Consider the following 25709-nt stretch of genomic DNA (forward strand, 5'->3'; position numbering starts at 1 on the left):
CAGCAGCATCCATCCTTCACTTTCTATGCACTTCCTCTTCTACCCATTTATGAACCCCCACTGCCATTTTCTTCAATCCTTATGCAATGTGATCCATTTGTCTCATAGTCACCCTGGCCGATGCATTGCATCCAATGGGTGAATACGTGATCTGCAGTCACTCTCAGGTCTGTTCTTTCGTTCCTTGTAGGAGAAGAGAGCACAAAACACAAGGAAGAGGGCAAGGACTGGAGGTGGCCCACCACAAATAGTCCAGCTGACAGATGCAGAGGTGGAGGCCATGGAGATAAGAGGGACATCTGTATCCCTATCCATCAGAGATGGAGAGACTGGGAACCCTCAAATGCCTAGTGACAGAACTTAAACATCTTTCACACACATGATGACTTTATTTCATCAATGACTGAACAATGAGAAACCTGAGTATGGTGATTGTTACTTTGCCATGACTAATTCATATCGCTTTCTGCTGTCTTCCAGGGCCTTCACGCAGAGAAGTCGAATGTGCGGAGATGGATGACATTGATTCCTCAGAGGACCTCATTCCTTCAGAGGGCGCACTGTCACAGGACATACAGCCATACAGCCATGCACCAGCACAGATATGATGTGGAGATGCCGGTGATGGACTGGGGTTGACAAATGTAAGGAATCTTACAACACCAGGTTATAGTCCAACAGTTTTATTTGAAAATCACAAGCTTTCGGAGGCTTTCTCCTTCGTCAGGCTTCCTCCTTCTGACGAAGGAGAAAGCCTCCGAAAGCTTGTGATTTTCAAATAAAACTGTTGGACTATAACCTGGTGTTGTAAGATTCCTTACATTTGCCAGCACAGATCCTCACACCTCGGTGGGTTCTGTTAGTCAGTTAGTTGGTTTGTCACCTGGTGATTCACTGCTTACAAGTGAGCAGGAGCAGACACTGGTGGCAGGGGCAGCTGTGGAGAATCCACGTTAGAGGGCGCACTCCTCTCCAAGCTCTGCACAGCTGGACACAGATGATGAATCCCGAGGGCCATCATTGAGAATGAGAATGATTGAGGTACAGCTGCACCTTTGCGAGGTCCTGGAAAACGTTCCACACACACTCTCTACAATAGTAGAGAGGATGGAGGAGTCTAACTCCAACATGAGTGGATTGATATCACAGGTTATTGCGAGAATGTCTGCTATAGAGAGAATGGCCGCCTCCATGGAGCTTCAAGCATGCCTCACAAATGAGTGTATGTAGGCCATGACCACAGCTGTCCATACTTTGGGCCAACATGTCTGCCGCCTAAAACAGGATGACAGATACCTTATCCATGGCCCTACAATGTGTCACAGATGTGCACCAAGCTGCTGTCCAGCAGAGTGGTAGGAGTGATGTTGCGCTGGCCCGGGAGAGGGATAATGGCGAAAGGGGACATGGAAGTGGGGAAGTGGGAACTCCACTCAAAGTGCTCCCATGTCTCACCCGTTGCTCCTCCCCCTTCAACCAGTACCTGAAATGCTGTTTCCTCTCCCGAGTCTGCAGGTGTAGGTGGAGCAGTCTTTGGCGGGGCCCTCGCAGGCTCCAAAACCCAGAGTTCGTAGGCCGAAAGCATCTCAGCAGCCAGGGCAGGGAACTGAGCAGCCTGCCACTATCTCTGCTGAAGCCACAGGGGATGCAGCACATAGAAGTGGTAGGAAGCGTAGGTTCAAGCAATTGTAGTTCACCAAGGGTATGCGCAAGGGAGCTGAAGAAATGTTATGTTGTTAAGTTTTCTTTCTTTTATATTGGCACATAAAATGTATTGATTAGCACTACTCCCACGTCTTGGCCATTATTGCATCCTGAATGATAAGTCGCCCTTTCATTGGCTTCACGATGAATGCCAATACATGATGGGGTACCCATTGGGCGGATGTGAAATGGATGTATGGATGGTTGAAGGACTGTTTTGTGCAAGGTGTGTGGGGGGGGGGGGGTGTTAGTGGTGGTCGTTATGCCAGCCAGCCTGAGTATTTCAATGTCTCTCTTTTGCCACTGTTATTAAGAGCACCTGTGAGAGATGAGGGCATCCCTGGCAGCGATGACTTCTGGGCACAAAATTGGCCAGTTGCATCGGAATGCCCGATGGACATCCGCAGCCGGGATCTCCTGGGGAGGGGCAGGCGTAAGCAAGGGGCAGTTATGTAAATGAGGGAGGAGGGCCCTAACACTGGCTGCTCAGAAGTTGACAGTCGCTCTTAAACCTGGCCCTCCTCAATTTGGAGGATCAGAGGTAGCAAGGCCGAAAAGGCCTAATAAATTAAATGGCATCTTTTGTTTTTGCAGGTCCCCAAAGGATTCTTGGGGAAGAAGACCTTCTGATTGCTGTTTTTGACAGCAGTCAGAAGGCCCCACAGCTGGCGGCCATCATTGTTGCTGCAGGTCTCTCAGCTCCGCAGCAGCAGCTGGATTTCAACTTCGAATTTTGGGTGCAGGCCTTTCCCAAGGGACAGCCCTCTGCCTGGGCAAGCATCAGGTCAATGCTAATGATCTGAACATAGATATCGGCTCACTTGCCCACCTGAATCAACTCTTAGGCAGGCTTTTAAATGGGCGCCCAGGACGCCTGCCCAAAACAGGCTGTTGTAGGAATATGATTGAAAAATTCCAAGGAGATATGGGCAAAGCATGTGCGGTGCATGCCAGTCCCACATTTTCCAGGTGTTGAGTGGCCTAACTGGCAGTCCTTGAAGGGACAGCTGGAGGCCTCTCCCTAAAGGTAAGGCTTTTAAAAAGATTTTTGTAGGGCCCAGACCCACAAAAATCTTCCGGCTTCCCTGCTGACCCAATCTCGCTCCCCCGACAAACCCCCACCCCCCGCCCCCGCTTCCCCCACCAATAGGCCTTACCTGTCGACCGACTGTGTGCAGTAGCTGGCTGATTTCTCTCCCCACGAGACCGGCGAGCTGCAGTGGGTTGGCGCCTGCAGCTCGCTGAGAAAATGTTACTGAGGCCCTAATCTGAAAGCGGTTCTGGCTTCCCGACTGCCGCGGGCACACTGCCGATATCACGCCCATTTGGTGCCCAACCCAAACCTCTCCCCCTCAGTCCAGCTTTAAATGGAACATAAACAAACACAATAGAAATTGAAACTACACAAAACAGTTTGTGAGAGGACTGGGTTAGGTTGGCCAGGATGGTATTGATCTGCCTCCCTGGGGTGGTCTGACAACAGCGTGTGGGGTTCAATTTGGGGCTAATGTAATTGATTACACGGGCTTTTGAGCTGTTTAAATTTTAACTGAACCCAATGGTGCCCATAGCAACACTGGGCACTAGGGACGCCTTTGCGTCCAGTATACCATGGGGGTGAATGACGAGAAACATATTTATCTCATTTGCATATTATTGAAATACCCTGACCAAATTTGGTCAAATGTATTGTGCGTCCCTAGTTACTTCTAGTGGGAATTTTAGATGCGGCAGGGGTGAACAAGGAGCCAGAGGATCGACTCTCACTGGTCTGCTCAAGTTATGCTGGGGAGCTGATGTAATTTGAACAGAAAATCTAGGCCATCTTTCCTAAATGTTAAACCTTGAGTGAGAAGCTGATATTCAGTGGATAAAATAACATTGTCAACCGTGACCATTTCTCAGGATTGAGCTTCTTCCAGTTTCACAGCTCCTCCAAGTGGCTAACAATTTCCGCTGTCTTAGTGCAATACTTCAGACTGCCAGTAACTAATGTTAATTCACAGATACTCTAATACCTAGTTTCTGACATTTCTTTATTTTTATTATTTTGCTGTGAATTGAGATTTCCAAGTTTATGTTTTCCACTTTTCTGATAATGATTTCACTAAATCAGAAAGTGCTTGTTAAGAGTCGAGGGCCACCTGCTGATAATGTCAGACAACTCATTCCTGTTAACTGAAATGGGAAACAACAACAACTTGCATTTATATAACACCTTTAACATAGGAAAATATCTCAAGGCGTTTCACAGAAACATAATCAGACAAAAATTGACACTGAGCCAATGAAGAAGATATTAGGAGGTGTGACTAAAAGCTTGGTCAAAGAGGTAGGTTTTAAGGAGGATCTTAAAGGAGGAGGTGGCGAGGCGGAGAGGTTTAGGGAGGGAATTCAGCCACCACACTGATGGTCCTGTTGGAAGGAAAAAGCCTAGTATTGGCCACCTCTCCCTCTGTTTTGCCCCCATACCTGGTCCGGAATGGGTTGCGGCTCAAAGTCTTCTCTTGAATGCTTGTAAAAATATTTGGGTCGCATCTGCCCCCTTTTGGCACTGCGGTTGGCGAACCACATTTGGCTCCCTGGCAGTGATAGGCTCCCTCAATACTGCCAGAAACCTGCACTGCATGTTTAATGAGCCCTGACCCAGGAGGCTGGATTGGGGTCATGGTGGGGTTGGAGCATTACATGGAAGTCATGCCCTGACCCATTTCTGATGGCAAAAACTGTCCCGGAAGGAAATCCAGCCCAGAGCTTCTAGTTTCCTTTGTAATAAATTCCTCTGCAATCAGGTTTCCACTCCTGATCCAGGACCAAAACGGCCCTAAATAAAGTCACAAATGACATTCTCTGTTAGTGCCTCCTTGTTCTCCTCGACCTCTCTGCAGACTTTGACACGATCGACCACGCCATCGTCCTCCAACACCTCTCCTCCATTGTCCAGCTGTGAGGGACCGCCCTCACTTGCTTCCACTCTTACCTATCTAATCATAGCCAACGGATCCATGATTCTCTTCATGTCCCACATTGTTATCTCCAGAGTCCCCCAAGGATCTATCCTTGGCTCAATCCACTTCCTCATCTACGTTCTGCCCCTTGGCGACCTCATCTGCAGACATGAGGTCAGCTTCATGAATGCTGACAACACCCTGTTCAACCTCTCCACCGCCTCTCTCAACCCGTCCACTGCCTCTGTGTTGTCAGACTGCTTGTCTGACATTCGGTCTTGGATAAGCCACAATTTCCTCCAGCTAAACAATGGGAAGATCAAACAACAAAAACTTGCATTTATACAGCGCCCTTAACATTGTAAAACATCCCAAAGCGCTTCACAGGAGCGATTATCAAACAAAATTTGACACCGAGCCATATAAGGAGATATTAGGACAGGTGACCAAAAACTTAGTCAAAGAGGTAGGTTTTAAGGAGCGTCTTAAAGGAGGAGAGGTTGAGCCGGAGAGATTTGGGGAGGGAATTCCAGAGCTTAGGGCCTAGGCAGGTGAAGGCACGGCCGCCAGTGGTGGAGCTATTAAAATAGGGGATGCATAAGGGTTAAGAATTGGAAGAGTGCAGAGATCTCGGAGGGTTGTAGGGGTGGAGGAGGTTACAGAGATAGAGAGGGGCGAGGCCATGTAGGGATTGAAAACAAAGATGAGACTTTTAAAATCGAGGTGTTCCCGGACCGGGAGCCAATGTAGGTTAGCAAGCACATGAGTGATGGGAGAACAGGACTTGGTGCGAGTTAGGATACGGGTAGCAGAGTTTTGGATGAGCTCAAGTTTATGGAGGGTGGAAGATGGGAGGCCAGCCGGGAGAGCATTGGAGAAGTCCAGTCTGGAGGTAACAAAGGCATGGATGAGGGTTTCAGCAGCGGATGAGCTGAGGCATGGGCGGAGACGGGCGATATTACGGAGGTGGAAGTAGGCGGTCTTGGTGATGGAGTGGATATGTGGTTGGAAGCTCATCTCAGGGTCAAATAGGACGCCAAGGTTGCGAACGGTCTGGTTTAGCCTTGGACAGTAGCCAGGGAGAGGGATGGAGTCGGTGGCTCGGGAACGGAGTTTGCGGCGGGGTCCAAAGACAATGGCTTTGGTCTTTCCAATATTTAGTTGGAGGAAATTTTTGCTTGTTGGACAGCAATGTGACAAATGAGAGACAGTGGAGGGGTCAAGGGAGGTGGTTGTGAGGTAGAGCTGACATGTGGAATCTGAGGTTATGTTTTCAGATGATGTCACCGAGGGGCAGCATGTAGATGAGAAAACGGAGAGGACCAAGAATAGATCCTTGGGGAACTCCAGAGGTAACAGTGCGAAAACATCTATTATATATATATATGGTATGCATTCCCCTCCCTTCGTTCCACCATTGGCGATCTTGCCTTCAGCTCTGAAAATCTCTCCCTAAACCCCTCGACCTCTTCACTTCCCTCTCTTTCTTTCAGACCTTAACATCCAAGCTTTTGGTCACCCCTCTTAATATCTCCTTCTTTGGGTCGGTGTCTACTTTTTGATTATACCTCTGTGAAGCACTGGGATGTTTTGTTACATTAAAGGCACTATAGAAATGCAAGTTGTTGTAATAAATTGGTCCCTCTCTGAATAATCTATCACATTTGGGGTCTACACTGTCCCTACACGCCTAAACCTTGAAATTAAGCTGTAGGATAATATGAACGCCTAATACATTCATCTGAGATTCCTTTATCTGTTATTTTAGCCAAAGCCGTAATTCATTTCTTTAAAACTGATTAACACACAATGGACAAAAGAACTTCAAACGAACACATGAAACATCCGTGTGCCATTATCCCACAGTGTAATTTCAAAGGCTTGCTAACAAAAAGAAGCTGTGGTGATACCTGGCATGAACTGTGTGAGTCAGAGAGGAAAGGATGGCCACAGTCCATGGACATGAGCAATCAGTCTTGGCTTTCTGCTCGATATTGTTCTCTTTTATTTTCTAGATTGAATTAATTAAGCTTAGTTTGCAGTTACCTCCTTCCCCAGTCTATGCAGTGAAGTTTATGTTCTGTAGAGAGATAGAACAAACTGCTGTGTGTGGCTATTTTAAACACCCACTCCTCCCTATGACCTTGAGAGGGTGAAGTCTGTTACTATGGCAGCTTTTAAAAGGGTGCATGTGTAGGTGTGCAACTTTTCTAGCTTCAGACGGTCAGTGTAAGTATTTTGTATTGGGTTAGGGGACATTGACTTTGCTCTGCAGGGATTGCCTGATTTCTATACAAATTGATTTTTCATACAATTTTCTGGTTTCTTCTAGCCTGCTTTCTGAACCATTTTTATTCCTTACCTAGATTTTCTCTAGAGAAAGTGCCATTGACAAACTCACAGCAGGAATTCTTCTACTGTATTGCTCATGGCTCATCTACATTTCTCTACCTAGCTGGCATTCAAAACACACATGTTTTGTCTCAGCTTCCATTTTTAGAATAAAATACCTATTTCTTTAGGTGGGCTTATGGAGTTTATATTTTCAACTCTGATGTTGTACTTTCACAGTAATAACTTCAACACTTCAAAAGAGTAGCCTAGAAATTACTGTTGGTGATATCGTTGGATGAATGCTTACCACATTGTTATGACATTCCTGTCAATGATTTTACCACAGACTTTAATGCATTTATTTTAAATGGATGAATGCCTCTGTTAAAATAATAAGCAGAGGAATGTTTTACGAGTGCATTAAGTGTTCATCCACTAATATTGCCAATAGTAATTTCTAGGCTACCATTACTGCATTCAAATATTTCTCGTTCATTTTCATAAGGTTGATGGTTGTAATGAATATTTATTTAAGTTGTAATAAGTTTATAATCTAGATACTTTTTTTTAACTCACCATAAAAGTTTTCTATGTTGTTTGCTAAAGAAATATTTGTATTGAATACTCTTTTGTCCCGTTTCTCCTATTCTTGGCCACAATAGGTTTCTGACATGTAAAAGTTGCACACAATCTTTATTGTGGCAGTGTAACCTGACACAAGATTCTTGAAGAGATTCTGGAATCATCTGTCCGCTGGTGACTCTCTTTTATCCTGTGGGTCCTGTACGTGATTTAAATGATACATTTCACAAGTGCATCTAAAATATTGTGTCATTTGTACCAGATGTTCCAAAGTTATTCTTCCCACTTAAAGCAGTGATAATAGTATTGATATGGTCCATGGTATAACCTGCAGGCCTCAGTAATGAATACAAGCCTCTTTGCTTTATCACTGCAAGTTTTAATAATAGGATAAAAAAGCTGCACAATGCATATATTAATGTAAGGGTAGATTTTGAAGAAAAAATATTTAATTTTAGTCTTTCATTGTAGTGGATGGTCTGGAAGATTCCTGGTTAAGTTGGATCTATAACCCTAAAAATTAGTTAATTTAAGAGTTTTCCGTTTTGTGTGGAAAAAACTTTTCTGGCCAAGTAGGCAGAGTGGAGGATTTTGGTTCATGGAAAGTTAGCCAAGACCCAGTTTTTCACTCAACTTCTAATTTCCTATCTGGCAAAAAATAAGTGATAAACTTAACAGCACCTGGAAGATCAACTCCCCTGCACCACCCACCCCAGGCTATGCCCTAGTGTGAACTTCACACAACCAGCGAGATGACCGTGTGGGACCTGAGTTTACTGAGTGTGGTCCCAAACTTCCCTAATCTAACACTTCTGGGCAGGGTATGAGGAAAAGCTCGACATCAGGAATACTACCCTGCTTCACCTCTAGCCTCCAGCCTCATTCTACATTGCAACCTTTTACTTTTGTCTCAATTTTATTGATACTAAGGTCAATTCTCTTCTAAACTTTCCATCCTTGTTCTTTCAAATGCCAAATTCTACATGCTCTTCCCCTCCCTGTGTCCTCATTGTAAAATCGAGACTCTTGTCTCCTATTCCATTTCATTTTTTCCCAGGGCCTCAAACTAGGGAATTCCTTACCTCCCTCAAGAATTCTAAACCCAAGCTTGCCACATCTAACCACTACTTGATTTACCTCATCTTCTCTCCTATTCCTTCTACCTTTGGTGGTACCATGCACTACGGGCTTTTGGCCCTTTACCGCGGCTTCTCAATAAAAGATAAAAAATGTCCCTTTAATATAAAAAGGAAGAAATAAGAAAATTCCTGTACAGAGGCCTAAGCTTTAAAGGAACTAAATGACATAGTTAGAGTCACTTAAATGTTAATGGTTTGATATCCAGATCCTGCTTCAATACTGAGTAATCTAGCTTATTTTTTTTTCTTTCGAAGTGCCAGCTTGGCTCAATTGTTATAGAGTCATAGAGTCATAGAGTTATACAGCACGGATAGAGGCCCTTCGGCCCATCGTGTCCGCGCCGGCCATCAAGCCCTGACTACTCTAATCCCATATTCCAGCATTTGGTCCGTAGCCTTGTATGCTATGGCACTTCAAGTGCTCATCCAAATGCTTCTTGAATGTTGTGAGGGTTCCTGCCTCCACAACCCTTTCAGGCAGTGAGTTCCAGACTCCAACCACCCTCTGGGTGAAAAAGTTCTTTCTCAAATCCCCTCTAAACCTCCCGCCTTTTACCTTGCATCTATGCCCCCTTGTTATAGAACCCTCAACGAAGGGAAAAAGCTCCTTAGTATCCATCCTATCTGTGCCCCTCATAATTTTGTACACCTCAATCATGTCCCCCCTCAGCCTCCTCTGCTCCAAGGAAAACAAACCCAATCTTCCCAGTCTCTCTTCATAGCTGAAGCGCTCCAGCCCTGGTAACATCCTGGTGAATCTCCTCTGCACCCTCTCCAAAGCGATCACATCCTTCCTGTAGTGTGGCGACCAGAACTGCACACAGTACTCCAGCTGTGGCCTAACCAGTGTTTTATACAGCTCCATCATAACCTCCTTGCTCTTATATTCTATGCCTCGGCTAGTAAAGGCAAGTATCCCATATGCCTTCTTTACCACCTTATCTACCTGTTCCGCCGCCTTCAGGGATCTGTGAACTTGCACACCAAGATCCCTCTGACCCTCTGTCTTGCCTAGGGTCCTCCCATTCATTGTGTATTCCCTTGCCTTGTTAGTTCCTCCAAAGTGCATCACCTCGCACTTTTCCAGGTTAAATTCCATTTGCCACTGTTCCGCCCATCTGACCATCCCATCTATATCGTCCTGCAGACTGAGGCTATCCTCCTCGCTATTTACCACCCTACCAATTTTTGTATCATCAGCGAACTTACTGATCATACCTTTTACATTCATATCCAAGTCGTTAATGTAGACCACAAACAGCAAGGGACCCAGCACCGATCCCTGTGGTACCCCACTGGCCACAGGCTTCCAGTCACAAAAACAACCTTCGACCATCACCCTCTGCCTTCTGCCACTAAGCCAGTTTTGTATCCAAAGTGCCAAGGCACCCTGGATTCCATGGGCTCGTACCTTCTTGACCAGTCTCCTGTGCGGGACTTTATCGAAGGCCTTACTGAAATCCATGTATACCAACTTCTAACTTCTGAGTCAGAGGTTGTGAGTTGAAGCTCCACTATGACATTTAAGGGCAGCACTGAGGGAGTGCTGCATTGTCAGAGGTGTTGTCTTTTGGATGAGATGTTAAACCAAGACTCTGTTTGCCTGCTTAGGTGGACAGAAGAGATCCCATGATAGAATTTGAAGAAAAGCAGGGAGCTCTCCTGGTGTCCTGGCCAACATTCTGTCTTCAACTAACACCAATAAAAACAGATTGGGGCATATTAAAGCCCGGGGAATACCTAGTCTCTAGGCACAAAGCACAGGAAATAAGGGTAGAGACCCATGACGCCAGATATCCACCCCCTTTACATTGCTCTGAAACTTCCAGGGCTTTCCCAATGGGGGATTGGAGTTGCTACACCGACAATATGTGTAAGCTAAAGACATTAATATAATTGTGATGCGGAGATGCCGGTGATGGACTGGGGTGGACAAATGTACGGAGTCGTACAACACCAGGTTATAGTCCAACAGCTTTATTTGAAATCACAAGCTTTTGGAGCTTTGCTCCTTCATCAGGTTCTTTGCTCCTTCCTCACCTGACGAAGAAGCAAAGCTCCGAAAGCTTGTGATTTCAAATAAAGCTGTTGGACTATAACCTGGTGTTGTACGACTCCGTACATTAATATAATTGAGGTGGGAAGGACTGTCTCTGGCCCTTCCACCTCAGGTTGCTCTTGATTTGCCAATGGATCACCCATTTTGAAAGGTGCCTAGAAGAATGGAGGATTGGAGAGCCGCAGGCTGGACCAAAAGGTAAGTCCCCTTTTTTTAGTGGGTAGTTATGCCAGGAATCAGTGCTGGAGACCTTCTGGTTGCTGTTTTTGGACAGAACACAGATGGGCCCACCCATGGCTGTTTCTGCAGGTCTCTCTTTCCTCTCTCACTTCCAGGGGCCAGGCCTGTGCTCTTCATATGACTTGAACCTGCAAATCCAGACAGGTTCAGCTCTGGTCAGACTCAGAGCACATCAGGTACAGTGCTCATGGCAAGTACTGGGGTGTAAAGCCGGCAGGAAATTTGGCCCCAATTATATGTTCATCTGCTGTTTGTGAAACCTTGCTGTGTGCAAATTGGCTGCTGCATTTGTTTACATTATAAGCTGTCATTTAAGCCATCTGGGACTTCTGAAGGACATGATAAGGTGCTATATGAATGCAAGTTTTTTCCTTCTTGCTGCAGTAGTTCTTTAAAAATGTATATTTTACCTGCATTCTGACTATTATGGTCAGGGCTTCGATCTAGATTCAGGGTTACGATGCAGCCAGACTGCTGCATCATGCGTTTGACATTACACAGCAGTATCCTGAATGCTTGCTTACAAACAAAATTGAGATTTGCAAAATTGCTGGAAAATGCTACAAGTAAACATTCGAGTCATTTTTTCAGTTACAAAATGCCTTAGACAGCCTATATTAATGGTAAGTAACAATCCCAGAATAGCCTTTCTCCATTGATGCCAGACATGATAGTGTTAATCTTTCCCACATACTGCTTACCGTACTCTGTGACAAACCCCATGAAGTGGAGATGCCGGTGATGGACTGGGGTTGACAATTGTAAACAATTTTACAACACCAAGTTATAGTCCAACAAATTTATTTTAAATTCCACAAGCTTTCGGAGGCTTCCTCCTTCCTCAGGTGAACGGTGTGGAAATTTCCACACCGTTCACCTGAGGAAGGAGGAAGCCTCCGAAAGCTTGAGGAATTTAAAATAAATTTGTTGGACTATAACTTGGTGTTGTAAAATTGTTTACAAACCCCATGAAGACAGTGCAGATGGCTCCACCTAGTGGATACATATATAATTGTATTTTCTATTCAGTTAATTTCTCCATTGTTTCAGAATACAAAAATAACAACAAATGAGGGAGACAAGTTCTTTCTTTATTACTCCCAAATTCTTTTTTAAAAATTGTCTTTTGCCAGCTCTCTCACTAGTGTTGCCAGGGTCACCAATCTGGAGTGAGGGCTACAATGCAGGGGGGCTGTACCATCATGTTGCGCTCATCTTTTCATACAAATCTGTGATCCCTCCTTCACAGCATTTAGCTGCCTCTTGAATAACTCCAGAGTTTTTTCCTCCACTACCCCACCCAGAAGACTGTTCCAGATATTGATAATTTCTTATGTGAAGAAGCACTTTCTAATATCATTACACAACTTGTCTTTTTTTCAGTTTGTAGTATGTCCCCTTGTCCTGCAGTCATGGTTTAACTTGAAGTAGTTCTCAGGATTAATCTTTTCTTTGCCACTTAATGTTTATAAACTTCCAAAAGGTACCCCCTCATTCACATCCTTTCAAGACTGAAGAGTCAAATTTTTCTAACTCATAACTCAGACCTCTGAAACTACTGAAAATCAAAACGGTTTTTGACAATGCAATGTTCTTCTATCTGTTATATATTAAATTTGGTATTTGGGGCACGCATTTCATTGAAAACTCATTACAAGTACCTATAGTATCTGTTACTCCCTAGGTGGCATTGTGTTAAGCCTTTTCAATGTTTAAGGTGTCACAATACGTGACACACAATAGCTGCTATTTTATGGGGCCTGGGAGTGCTTGATTCTAATACTGGGCGCTTGATACAGAAAAGTATTTAATTTCCTAGCACTGATATTCCTTATCTTGAAGAGCACAAAATTTCTTCTTCCCAAAAGAAAAAAATTTAAAAGAAAAATATCTGTGTAAGCATTTGGCTTTAGTTTTTCCAGTGAAAAATTGTCAGAGATCCCTGCTCCTGATCACTATGCAGCAATCTATGTTGGAAATACCTGCATGAGGACATATAAGAGGAGGTACCCTAGGTCTCTGTTCAGATGCACTGGATTGCCTAGACACAGTAAATATCAGAAAATTGGGAGGGTCACTGTGCACGCATTGCTGTGGCTATTTAATGCATTCAGCAGTCACTCTGTAATTGTATCAGCTCTCCGTCCTCTAGTCCACCTCTGAAGCTGTGCAGTCACACACTACAACAGTAAATATTTTATCACTGCTTCTGTTATTCTAAATTCTGTTTTTATATGCTGCTGTTTTCTGGTACATTATTTCAGCGCCACAGGGAAACCTAATAAGATTTCTTTTGCATTTGATGAATGCTGATGTAATCTTCAGGAAATGTGTCTAAATGACCCTATAGGATCCTACAGAATTACATCAGTCCATAAAAATGTAGGAGAAACAGCTGCAGTGAAAGCAAACACAGCTTAATGGAGTGATACATTAAGTTAACAAGGGCATTTACAGATTATTAATCAATAACCACCTGAGAGCTGCAGCATTATTCATATAACAAGTCTAAAAATAATACTAGGTTTAAATATTTAATTTTCCTCAGATTATATGTTACAGATAAGATCAATGTTTTGCCTCTTTGTGACCCATGGTAGTAAAGAGAGTTTGGTTTTTGTGGATTATGATGATTATCGAAAAATTGTGAAGAAAAACACATTCATTCCCGAGGAACTAAGAACAATCCTTCATTCAGAAGCAGAATAATTTTCCTGTCCGTAATGTCCACATGTGCCAGTTCACAGGAAATAATTGGTGGGAAATAATAGCAGAGACCCACAACGTAGGTCTCTGCCCCGGTGGACTATGGGCGGAGGGAGAAAAGTCCTGCTTTGATGCCTCCTGTGTGTTTTTGTGCCCTGTTTGCTAGTTGTGTATCACTTTAACTTAATGCCCATTATAACTTGGTGGCCAAGGTTTCAAGGCATTGAGGAGTACAGGGAAGTAATTTTAAAAAGCTATTTAAGAAGGTTTTTGGTGCAGCATTGAGTTTATTTCTAGCCTGCTTTTCCCAATTTTCTTTTTCTCCTGCCACTTAGATTCTCTTGCGTATTTGTGTCAATTTTAATTTTTTTTTGTTTGCTGCACCGTTACTGCAATCAATGGATTTCCAAAGGGAATCCCCCTTATCTGAAGTGCTGGGAAAAAGAAGAGGACAAAAGGATAGCAGGTAGGTTTGGCTGCACCAGAGGTGCTCTGTGCCCACCCACTGGTACCCACACACTCACAGTTGCAGGTGGACGTAAGCAGATCTCACCTTGGCAGGTGATTAGTGCATGTGGAGGCTCTAACTCTAATGGTAGGTTATGACAGCAGGCGTAATGGCACAGAAAGATGTGAAGGCTTGACCATCTGTTATGCTGATTGGTTCTTCAGTATGTCTTACTTTACCAAAAGAAGGTAAGCCGGGATGTACATCACTCAGCAAAGCTTGATCGCGAAGATAACACCAGCCATATTTACAGGCGTTGTTGTACCTATCTGGCAGACCACCAATACAGCAGAGGAGCATTACAATGAAGCTCATATCTGAGCTAGAATAAAATTAGAGCATGCTATTGGTATGTTGAAAGGAAGATTCAAGTTCCTGGACAGGTCAGGTTGCTCTTTGCAGAATGCTCCTAGCACACTCCCCGGAATAGTCTTAGTCTGTTGTGTGTTTCACAATTTGGCTTTGGAAAAAGGCCTGCAAATAAACATCCCCCAGGAGAAAGGAGAGGCAAATGCTGAAACCATGGAGACGGAAAAGGTGGACTGTGAAGCCCTCAGGTCATTGAGTACCTCCAACTTGGAAACATTTACTATCGACCTACAGGCCTTGTGAGACCAAATGGAAAGATCAATGACGATTGGGTTTAGCTTTTTCCAGAACAATATCTCAGAAGGCTTGAGGGATATCAGGTACACTCGATCTCAGGGGTTGAGGGATAACAACAATGCCATTGGATCGGTTCTCCTGCAAATTCTTGGCCGCTAATACCTTGACCCTGCTTCCAATAGGATAACAAGGAAGTTCTCCGGGAAGCCTGCTCTCCCTTATGACTTCAGCACAAAAGAATTTTGCCTCCTCAGATACCTTCACAAGTGGCAGTAATTAAACAGATACAGGCTGATGAGGGAGCAATCCCAGAGATGCAATCTGCTGTGGGACCATCGCAGGACTTAGTGGCCCTGAGAAAAGGCCCACCTTTGTCCAAAGAGACCCATTGTAAAGGTAAGCAGCCATCATATTACAGACCCCCAGGTCCCTAGGTGGTACTTAGAAGAAATGTGAGAATAGAGTAAAGGAGTAAAGTCACAAGATATAAGCATGGGAGTGATACGTAGTTTGTAATTCCTCAATTTGTTCCAGAACCATGATGATGCGTTAAGGACCATTAATTTATATGTATTTTATATTTAAAATATAAACTAGAACTGCTATTGCTAATAAGGATTTTTGGATTGGATTCAACAGATTCATAAGTGAAGATAATGAAAAGGGATCCCAGGGTTTGTATTATGGTGACCTTGATATTTGATGAGGTGAAATGGCAAGTAGGCATCAATGTAAGTTACTTGAGTAAGCTGGCTTTGTAGCTCTCAACCTGCAGCTGACTGTAATGCTTTTCCAGCAGTGGATTGAGGGCTTGGAATTTCAGGGCCCATACATCATCCATCACATCCCTGTTTGTTATTCATGTGTGTGTTTGACAGTTAGTATCAGCAGGTTGTTCAACTGGGGAAAGCATCATAGCTGACCCCAATCTTGTCCTCATCTGGGGGCCAATTTTGGGATGGCCGAGCGGGTGTGTTGGGGGTGGGAGGGCTCCGAAAATGGCGGACCCCGGAGTGGGTTCGGACCCCGGCTCCAACCCGCTTACTTCTGGGTTCCCCAATGAAGCGTACGGGTGTGCATGCAGCTCCCGCATGCGGGACTCCCACCGGCAATTAAAGCCAGTGGGATGATAATTTAGATATTTATTTAGATAGTTGATGTACTTGACAGACCTCATTGAGTGGAGATTTTGGCAGGGGTGCAATTTTGAAGGATCCTCAGCATGTTTCCCGTGCTGTGGGAAACACTCCCTGTTGGAGCAGACGTGTTTCAGTCAGCAGCCAGTGGGAGGTGCAAAGGATTTTTTGACAGTTGTGGGGAGTACCTCATTTATTGCAGCAGGGCACTCTGTCACTTCAAACAAAGTTTTGGCTGCAACACCTTTGTCTTTCCACTCAAAATTATTAATTTATACCCTAAACTCTGCTGTGCAAATATATTTACCTACGTTGCGGACTCCCTCAAACTCACACAGTCAGGATGGGGGGCGCCATGGCTGCATTCATCACTTCATCCGAGGACGAGCAACATCACCAGCCTCACCAGGCACGCGTCTACCTCCTCCACGTGGTGGTCCACAACACAGTGCTGCGCCACAAGCAACTGCACAACAGCACAGAGGGCAACAACAGAGAGAGCAACGTCGCAGGAGGCACTACCCTTACAACAGGGTCTACAAACCGAGACTCAGCTTCCTGGACCTCTCTGAGGAGCAGTGCATATGGAGGTTCAGAGCCAGTCGCCAGGTAGTCGCAGACATCTGCAGCCTCCTTCATGCCAAGCTGTACCCGGCTGGCCCGAGCAGCATCTTTTTTACCTGCTGCTGTCAAAGTCACCACTGCCCTCAACTTCTTCGCCTCCTGATCGTTTCAGGGTGCCACCGGGGACTCTCAGTCGTCTGCACACAAGTGCATAAGGCAGGTCACCGACAGCTTGTTTCGCAGGGCCTCGCACTATATCAACTTCCCCATGGATGACCTCAGCCAGACTGAGACAGCAGTGGGATTCCATGCTGTGGTTGGCTTCCCACGGGTGTAATCAAAGGATATGGGGAAAAGGCGGGAAAGGCTGCTCGTGAGGCCAGGGAGTCACTGATATGTGAACGGTTCTCCTAACATCAGACAGTGTGAAGAGTCCAGTCCTCATCACCTGGACAGAGCAGTGGCCACACCAGCCCCCTCCCCCGCCCCCTGCACAAAATAGTCGTGCAACTAAACATACACCCACCTGTAGAATGACCCAATGGGTGGCATCAAGTGTGGGTGTTCACGGTGAACCTCATGAAAGGGACTTATTACACAAGCCAGTCAAGAATGGCCAAGACGTGGCAGTAGTGGTGACAATAATAATATTTAATGTGAGTTGAACAAAAATCAAATATAAATAAAAAACATGACAAATCGTCAAACACCCTTGTGCATCCCCTTTGTGCTCACAAAACTTTTGCCTTACGCTTCCGACTACTCCTACGCGGTGCTTCCCATGTGGCTGTGGCAGGTTGCTCTTGTTCATGCCCTGACTGATTAGATGCTTTGGGCTGATGCCTTCTGGGTTTCGGTGCCCGTGAGGGCCCCTCCAAAGACTGCTCCACCTGCACCTGTGCAGGGGCAGACTCGGCCACCTGGAGAGGAGGCAGCATTGCGGGTACTGGTTGAGAGGGGGTCAACGGGTGAGACGCGGGGGCACTTTGAGTGGTGTCCCCACTTCCATGTCCCCTTTTGCCATCATCCCTCTCCTGGGCCAGGCGCACATCACTCCTACCACCCTACTGAATGACAGTTTGGAGGACATGTGTGAAGCCTTGTAAGGCCAGTGCTAGTGTATCTGCCTGCCTGTTTAAGGCGGCAGAAAGTTGCTCACCCTGAGTCCGAAGGGCCGTTGTCAGGACCTCAATGGACTCATTGGTGAGCCGTGCTTGAAGCTCGATGGAGGCTAGTCTTCCCTCCATTGCAGACATTCCCGAACTTACCCGCGACACTATCTCAGGGGTGCCCTCACGTCCCTGTGACAGTATCTCGGAGATCCCCTCCTGTACCTGTGCCACCATTCCACTCATGCAAGAGTTGGACTGCTCCATCCTCTGCGCTATTGTGGAGAGTGCGCGTGGCACCTGTTCCAGCACCTCGCAAATGTGCTGCTGCCCCTCTATCATTCTCCTTTTAAAAGATGGCCCCCAGGATTCAACATCTGTGTCCAGCTGAGCAGAGCCTGGAGAAGAATGGTCCCACCGAGGTGGACTCTCCACAGCTGCCCCTGCCACCAGTGTCTGCTCGTGCTCACGTGTGGTGACTCACCATGTGCAACCCCAACTAAGTGAGGACGGGGACCCACTGAGGTGTGTGTATCTGCGCTGGTGGATGGCTCGCTCAGATGTGATGGTGCCCCCTCAGAGACCGGCTGGTCCTCTGAGGAATCGCCATCTGCCATCACAGCAGTCACTGAAGGCCCTGTAAGAGAACAGAAGGCAATATTAAGCATGATGACAGATGTTGAGGTGCTGAAGATGGCAAGGCATGTTAACATCATTTGCTATTGTAAGTGCTGAATGTTAAAGTTCTGTCACCAGCCATTTGTCGGGTGGCAGTCTCAGCGTCCCCGACGGACAGGCGCTTGAGGGTGCGGCTCAATTCAAGAGCCTCCTGCTCCGCATCCGTGAGGACAACCTGATGTTGCTGCCCCCCTCTGGCCTTCGCCCTCTCCCGTGCATTCTGGGCTCTCTTCTCCTATAAGGGGAGAAAGTAGAGAGGCGTGAGTGAGGGATGGTGACGTGGCCAACCACTGAATGCATTGGTTTGGGTGAGGCTGACCGTGAAAGAGATGCATCAGAGGGTGAGTATGAGACAGAGCCATGACATTGTATGAGGATTGGGTTGAGTGGTAGTGGTGGGATGAGTACTGGGGAGGTGAGTAACTGCAGGTAAGTTGAGGATGAGGTTTGAGTGGGTGTGAGGTGTGATGTAATAGAGTAGTGTTGGCAGTGCCGAAGGAGTTGTGAGGTGGGGGCGGTGATGTGGAAGACGGAGTGTAGGAGAATGAGTAAGTGTACTCACTTTGGCTGACTTAGTTAGGTCATTGAAGCGCTTCCTGCACTGTATCCAGGTGCGGGATATGTTGCTGGTGCTGCTGACCTCCTCTGCCACCTCAAACCAGGCCTTCTTGGTGGCAGAGGCAGGCCACTTCCTCCTGTCCGCCGGGTACAAGATCTCCCTCCTCCTCCTCACCCCATCCAGTAACACCTGGAGTGAGGCATCATTAAACCTGGGGGCAGCCTTTCCCCTGGGCTGCTCCATGGTGCTGTGAGGTTCTTTGCTGCAGGATCAGTCATCAGAGGACTGCCCCTTTAAATAGGGCTCCTCCAGCTGACAGCCTGTGATGCGGGTGCGCAGTCCGCCCGCTGCGCAGGTTTCCGACGGGAAACCCGGAAGCCACGTTAAGTGGCTTCAATTTACCTGCGATCGCTTGGGGAACGGACGGATTTTACTGGGCGGGTTACCCATGTGCCCAGTCGCCCGCCCCCCCCAACTGCTGCCAACCCGCCTCCCTGGTAATATTGGGGCCCTGATGTTTGCATACTTGCAGCAGAGGTAGGTGAATAGTGATCAGGAGCAGGAATTAACATAAGAACATAAAGAACATAAGAAATAGGAGCAGGAGTAGGTCATACGGCCCTCGAGCCTGCTCCACCATTCAATCAGATCATGGCTGATCTTCGACCTCAACTCCACTTTCCTGCTTTATTCCCATATCCCTTGATTCCCTTAGAGTCCAAAAATCTATTGATCTCAGCCTTGAATATACCCAACGACTGAGCATCCACAGCCCTCTGGTCTAGAGAATTCCAAAGATTCACAACCCTCTGAGTGAAGAAATTCCTCCTCATCTCAGTCTTAATAGGCTGACCCCTTATCCTGAGACTATGCCCCCTAGTTCTAGACTCTCCAGCCAGGGGAAACAACCTCTCAGCATCTACCCTATCCAGCCCTCTCAGAATCTTATGTTTCAATGAGATCACCTCTCATTCTTCTAAACTCCTGAGAGTATAGGCCCATTCTACTCAATCTCTCGTCATAGGACAACCCTCTCATCCCAGAAATCAATCTGTTGCACCGCCTCTAAGGCAAGTATATCCTTCCTTTGGTAAGGAGACCAAAACTGTACACAGTACTCCAGGTGTGGTCTCACCAAAGCCCTGTACAATTGCAGCAAGACTTCCTTACTCTTATACTCCAACCCCCTTGCAATAAAGGCCAACATTTCATTTGTCTTTCTAATTGCTTGCAGCACCAGCATGTTAACTTTCTGTGTTTCGTGTACAAGGACACCCAAATCCCTCTGAACACTAACATTTAGTAATTTCTCACCATTTAACAAAAATTGTTTTTCTATTCTTCCTACCAAAGTGAATAACCTCACCTTTCCCCACATTATACTCCATCTGCCACCTTTTTGCCCACTCACTTAACCTGTCTATATCCCTTTGCAGACTCTTTGTAATTGGGGCTGATATTCCTCTCCCTAGCCTAGAAGCACTAAGGCCAGTTGCATTACGCCAGCCTCTGCCGAAGATGGAATCAGCTAACTTGTGGAGACCAGGGATCGAACCTGTGACCTTCGTAATCTGTATGCTTGGCTACTAACTCGAAATATTTGTGCTGAGTCATCAGGAGACGTATGTTAAGTTGTTCCAACAAACTTTAATTGTTTAGGGATAATAAAATTGGAAATGTATGGAAAGAATTTAATGTAGCTCATTCTTTTTATAAAATATAACATTTTTTTTGGTGATGTTTCTATGTTACTTGTCAATGAGCAGACACAGTACAAACCACTTCCTTGAAGGATGGTCTTCTGGAGCATAATTTGCAGGTCTCTCTAGTATAGCCAGCTGCACATTGATCTAACTGTACGCTGATAGAATTAGAACAGGCTCATTGAAAAGGTCTGTGTCATTAAGACAACAATATTGACATATGGCAGGCAGATTGCGCATGACATTCATACTTCATGCTCACTTTTCATTAAAACCGTATTGTAAAGATACAGAGCACAAATCTGGATTGTCTGCAGTCAAGCATCATCATGATCGAAGCATTTTCACATCAGAGTGAATAAAGAGGTTGTCTTTGTCTTTGAATATTATTGATGAATGGACTTTTGTAATATTGACGTGCCCAGTGGATGTGGGGGAAGCTAAAATCCACCCCTCCCCACCACCCCAGCAACACCACCAAAGATCTGACACAATGCCTTACTGCATCTGTCTAAAAATAAATTTGTGTATACAGTGTTGTTCTTTCAAACAATTACAGCATCACTCCTGGGACCTGGAGGTTGCTTCATGTCTTCTAATAAGCAGCAGTTCTTCACCACCTCTTAAAAGGTGTGTCACAAGCATGATAACAACTGCTAAAAAGAATGGAGTCTCCTATGGACAGTCACACTACTTCTTTTGTGTTGATGCAAAGTGGCTTTGAATGGGTATCAAAACACATCTGGAAGTGTAACTAAAGAAACAGAGCAGTCAATTTTCTAACTGAAGGCCATAATAAAGACAAAGGTCCTGAAATTATGTTGTGGAATACGAGTATACGAGTATACAAAAGCTGATGGATTCATCTGAAATTCCTCTCTCCACTATTTTAGTGCTGACCTATTTGTTTTAATGTGGAGATGCCGGTGATGGACTGGGGTTGACAATTGTAAACAATTTTACAACACCAAGTTATAGTCCAGCAATTTTATTTTAAATTCACAAGCTTTCGGAGGCTTCCCCCTTCGACAGGCTTCCCCCTTCGTTCACCTGACGAAGGGGGAAGCCTCCGAAAGCTTGTGAATTTAAAATAAAATTGCTGGACTATAACTTGGTGTTGTAAAATTGTTTACTATTTGTTTTAAACAGGTTAAAGCTTCTGCAAATGAACATATTTTCATTTGTTTGCTAGTATTTCACAGTGTAATTTTAGGGCCAAGAGATATCAGCCAACCTCCAGGAGATAGACTCACAGCACTTGGGATTTGCACTGGATGCAGTATAACTTCAGTCCAGTGCTAAGACAAATATTAGAATTTACCAGGTAGCCTAGTGGATTACCAGGGAAGTTTTTAAAGTTATTTTTGAATCTTTTAATGTTAGCTTAAAGCTGATGCATTGGAAGCTACTGAGCAGAATTCTGTGCATGCACATATGCTGAAAGCTTCATTGGCACTAAGCAGAGGATGGTGAGGGAGCCATCAGTAGGCAGCTTATATCTACCAGCTCCTGCATTACAATGAGAAGAGAACATGCAGCACTTTGGATGATTGACAGCAGCACCAGAGAAAGTTGCAATTTAAAGCAAAAATGTCTTTCAGTCTCATCATGTACAATTTGGTGTTTCTCTTTCTGCCTCTCCTTACCTCAGCTTTCATAAGAACAGGAGTCAGCCCCTTGAGCCTCTTCCACCATTCAATTAGATCATGGCTGATATCTTAACTCCATTTACCCGCCTTGGTTCCATAACCCTTAATATCCTTCCCTAACAAAAATCTATCAATCTTAGTTTTGAAATTTTCAATTGATCTAGCCTTAACAGTTTTTTGGGGGAGAGAGTTCCAGATTTCCTCTACCCTTTGTGTGAAGAATTGCTTCCTGACATCACCCCTGAAGGACCTAGCTCTAATTTTAAGGTTATGCCCCCTTGTTCTGAACTCCCCCACCAGAGGAAATAGATTTTCTCTATCCACCCTATCAAATCCTTTAATCATCTCAAACACCTCAATTATATTGTCCTTTAATCTTCTCTATTCGAGAGAATAGAAGCCTAGTCTATGCAACCTGTCCTCATAATTAAATCCTTTTAGACCTGGTAGCATTCTGGTGAATCTGCACTGCACCTCCTCCAAGGCTAATATATCCTTTCTGAGGTGCGGTGCCCAGAACTGAATGCAGTACTTCAGATGTGGTCTAACCAGAGCTTTATACAACTTTATACAACCAGAGCTTTCTAATTTGTGTTATGTAGTTATAAGAGAATTGGGACTGGAATTGCCCTTAATTTCAGAAGTGTGTGCAGTGGAACAGGAGTATCTTAGAATTACACTGAAAATTAAGGTGTGACCTGCACTAAATATGAGGAAAGCACATATGTGACATGATGAAAGAATAAAATACTATTCAGGGCATTTACATTCAGTGAATGTGTTTGTCACAGGACAGGAAAAGTTAACGGGGACTACTAGTAAAAGACTCCTCCAGTTCAAGGGCCAGGTAATCACATTTGAGAGTCCAAGGGGCCGATTTCCGGATGGCCGAGCGGGTGCGTTGGGGGCGCGGGGGCTCTGAAAATGGCGGAATCCCGGAGCGGGTTTGGAGCCCGGCTCCAACCTGCTCACTTATGGGTTCCCCAGTAACGCATTCGGGTGTGCGCGCAGCTCCCGCATGCGGGACTCCCAATGGCAATTAAAGCCGGCGGGATGATAATTTAGATACTTATTTAGGTAGTTGAGCTACTTGACAGACCTCATTGACTGGAGATTTTGGCAGGGGTGCAATTTTGAAGGATCCTCAGCGTGTTTCCCGTGCAGTGGGAAACACTCCCTGTTGGAGCAGACATGTTTCAGCCAGTAGCCAGTGGGAGATGCAGAGGATTTTCTGACAGTTCGGGGGAATACCTCATTTATTGCAGCAGGGCACTCTGTCACTTCAAAGTTTTGGCTGCAACACCTTTGTCTTTCCACTCAAAATTATACCCTAAACTCTGCTGTGCAAACACATTTACCTACTTTGCGGACCCCCTCAAACTCACAAAGTCAGGATGGAGGGCACCGTGACTGCATTCATCACTTCATCCGAGGACGAGCAACATCACCAGCCTCACCAGGCACGCCGTCCATCTCCGCCACCTGGAGCTCCACAACACAGTGCTGCGCCACAGGCACCTGCACAACAACAGGGAGGGCAACAACAGAGAGAACGGCGTTGCAGGAGGCACTACCCTCGCCACAGGGTCTACAGACTGAGGCTCAGTTTTCTGGACCTCTCTGAGGAGCAGTGCATATGGAGTCAGTCGCCAGGTAGTCGCAGACATCTGCAGCCTCCTTTGTGCCGAGCTGCTCCTGGCTGGGCCTGAGCAGCATCTTCTTACCTGTTGCTGTCAAAGTCACCACTGCCCTCAACTTCTTTGTCTCCGGATCATTCCAGGGTGCCACCGGGGAAATCGCCGGGGTCTCTCAGTCGTCTGCACACAAGTGCATAAGACAGGTCACCAATGGCTTGTTTTGCAGGGCCTCGCACTATATCAACTTCCCCATGGATAACCTCAGCCAGACGGAGAGGGCAGTGGGATTCCACGCTGTGGCCGGCTTCCCACGGGTGCAGGTTGTAATTGATTGCACCCATATAGCAATACGAGCACCTCCACACGAGCCATGACTGTTCATCAACAGGAAGGGCTATCACTCCGTCAACACTCAGCTCACCTGTGACCACCGCAAGAGATTCCTTCACGTGTGTGCCAGATACCCTGGCAGCTGCCATGATTACTTCATCCTCCGGGAGTCCAACATCCCGTCCCTCTTCCACGCACCGAACACCTGCAAGGGCTGGCTCCTCGGGGACAAGGGATACCTCCTGCACACGTGGCTCATGACACCTCTGAGGAACCCCAACACCGAGCAACAGCGTCGATATAACGACAGCCACATCGCGACCAGGTCTACATGCTATAGGGCTGCTCAAGATGCGCTTCAGGTGCCTTGTTCGTTCTGGGGGAGCATTTCAATACGCACCAGACAGTGTGGGACGCATTATAGTCATCAGTTGTGCCCTGCACAACATGGCATAACAGAGAGGGGTGGCGCTGGAGGAGGCCCCATCAACAAATGCCACCCATATTGAGGAGGAGGAGGAGGAGGAGGACGAGGAGGAGGAAGATGAGGAGGACGAGGACGAGGAGGAGGAGGACGAGGAGAAGCAACCCACGGGCAGAACAGCGGCTCACCTGGCTGCTCGTGAGGCCAGGGAGTCACTGATATGTGAACGGTTCTCCTAACATCAGACAGTGTGAAGAGTCCAGTCCTCACCACCTGGACAGAGGAGCGGCCACACCAGCCCCCTCCCCGCCCCCTGCACAAAATAGTCGTGCAACTACACCTACACCCAATGTAGAGTGACCCAATGGGTGGCATCAAGTGTGGGTGTTCATGGTGAACCTCATGAAAGGGACTTATTACACAAGCCAGTCAAGAAAGGGCAAGACATGACAGTAGTGGTGATAATAATAATATTTAATGTGAGTTGAACAAAAATCAAATATAAATAAAAAACATAACAAACCATCAAACACCCATGTGCACCCACTTTGTGCTCACAAAACTTTTGCCTTACGCTTCTGACTACTCCTACGCGGTGCTTCCCATGTGGCTGTGGCAGGTTGCTCTTGTTCATGCCCTGACTGATTAGATGCTTTGGGCCGACGCCCTCTAGATTTCGGTGCCCGTGAGGGCCCTTCCAAAGACTGCTTCACCTGCACCTGTGCAGGGCCAGCCTTGACCAACTGGAGAGGAGGCAGCATTGCGGGTACTGGTTGAAAGGGGGGCAACGGGTGAGACGTGGAAGCGCTTTGAGTGGCGTCCCCACTTCCATGTCCCCTTTCACCAACAACCCTCTCCTGGGCCAGGCCCACATCACTCCTACCATCCTGCTGGACGACAGTTTGGAGGACATGTGTGAAGCCTTGTAAGGCCAGTGCTAGTGTATCTGCCTGCCTGTTTAAGGCGGCAGAAAGTTGCTCACCCTGAGTCCGAAGGGCCGTTGTCAGGACCTCAATGGACTCATTGGTGAGCCGTGCTTGAAGCTAGATGGAGGCTGGCCTTCCCTCCGTCGCAAACATTCCCGCACTTGCCGC

General features: G+C 46.2%; 1 pseudogene; it reads left to right on the forward strand.

The window, feature by feature from the left end:
* LOC137322493 (putative nuclease HARBI1) overlaps positions 1-24611 on the forward strand; it is a 52342-nt pseudogene extending 27731 nt beyond the window's left edge.
* The last annotated feature ends 1098 nt before the right edge of the window (positions 24612-25709 follow it).

The sequence above is a fragment of the Heptranchias perlo genome, chromosome 6 (genome assembly GCF_035084215.1).
Source record: "Heptranchias perlo isolate sHepPer1 chromosome 6, sHepPer1.hap1, whole genome shotgun sequence".
In the NCBI taxonomy this organism is placed as follows: domain Eukaryota; kingdom Metazoa; phylum Chordata; class Chondrichthyes; order Hexanchiformes; family Hexanchidae; genus Heptranchias; species Heptranchias perlo.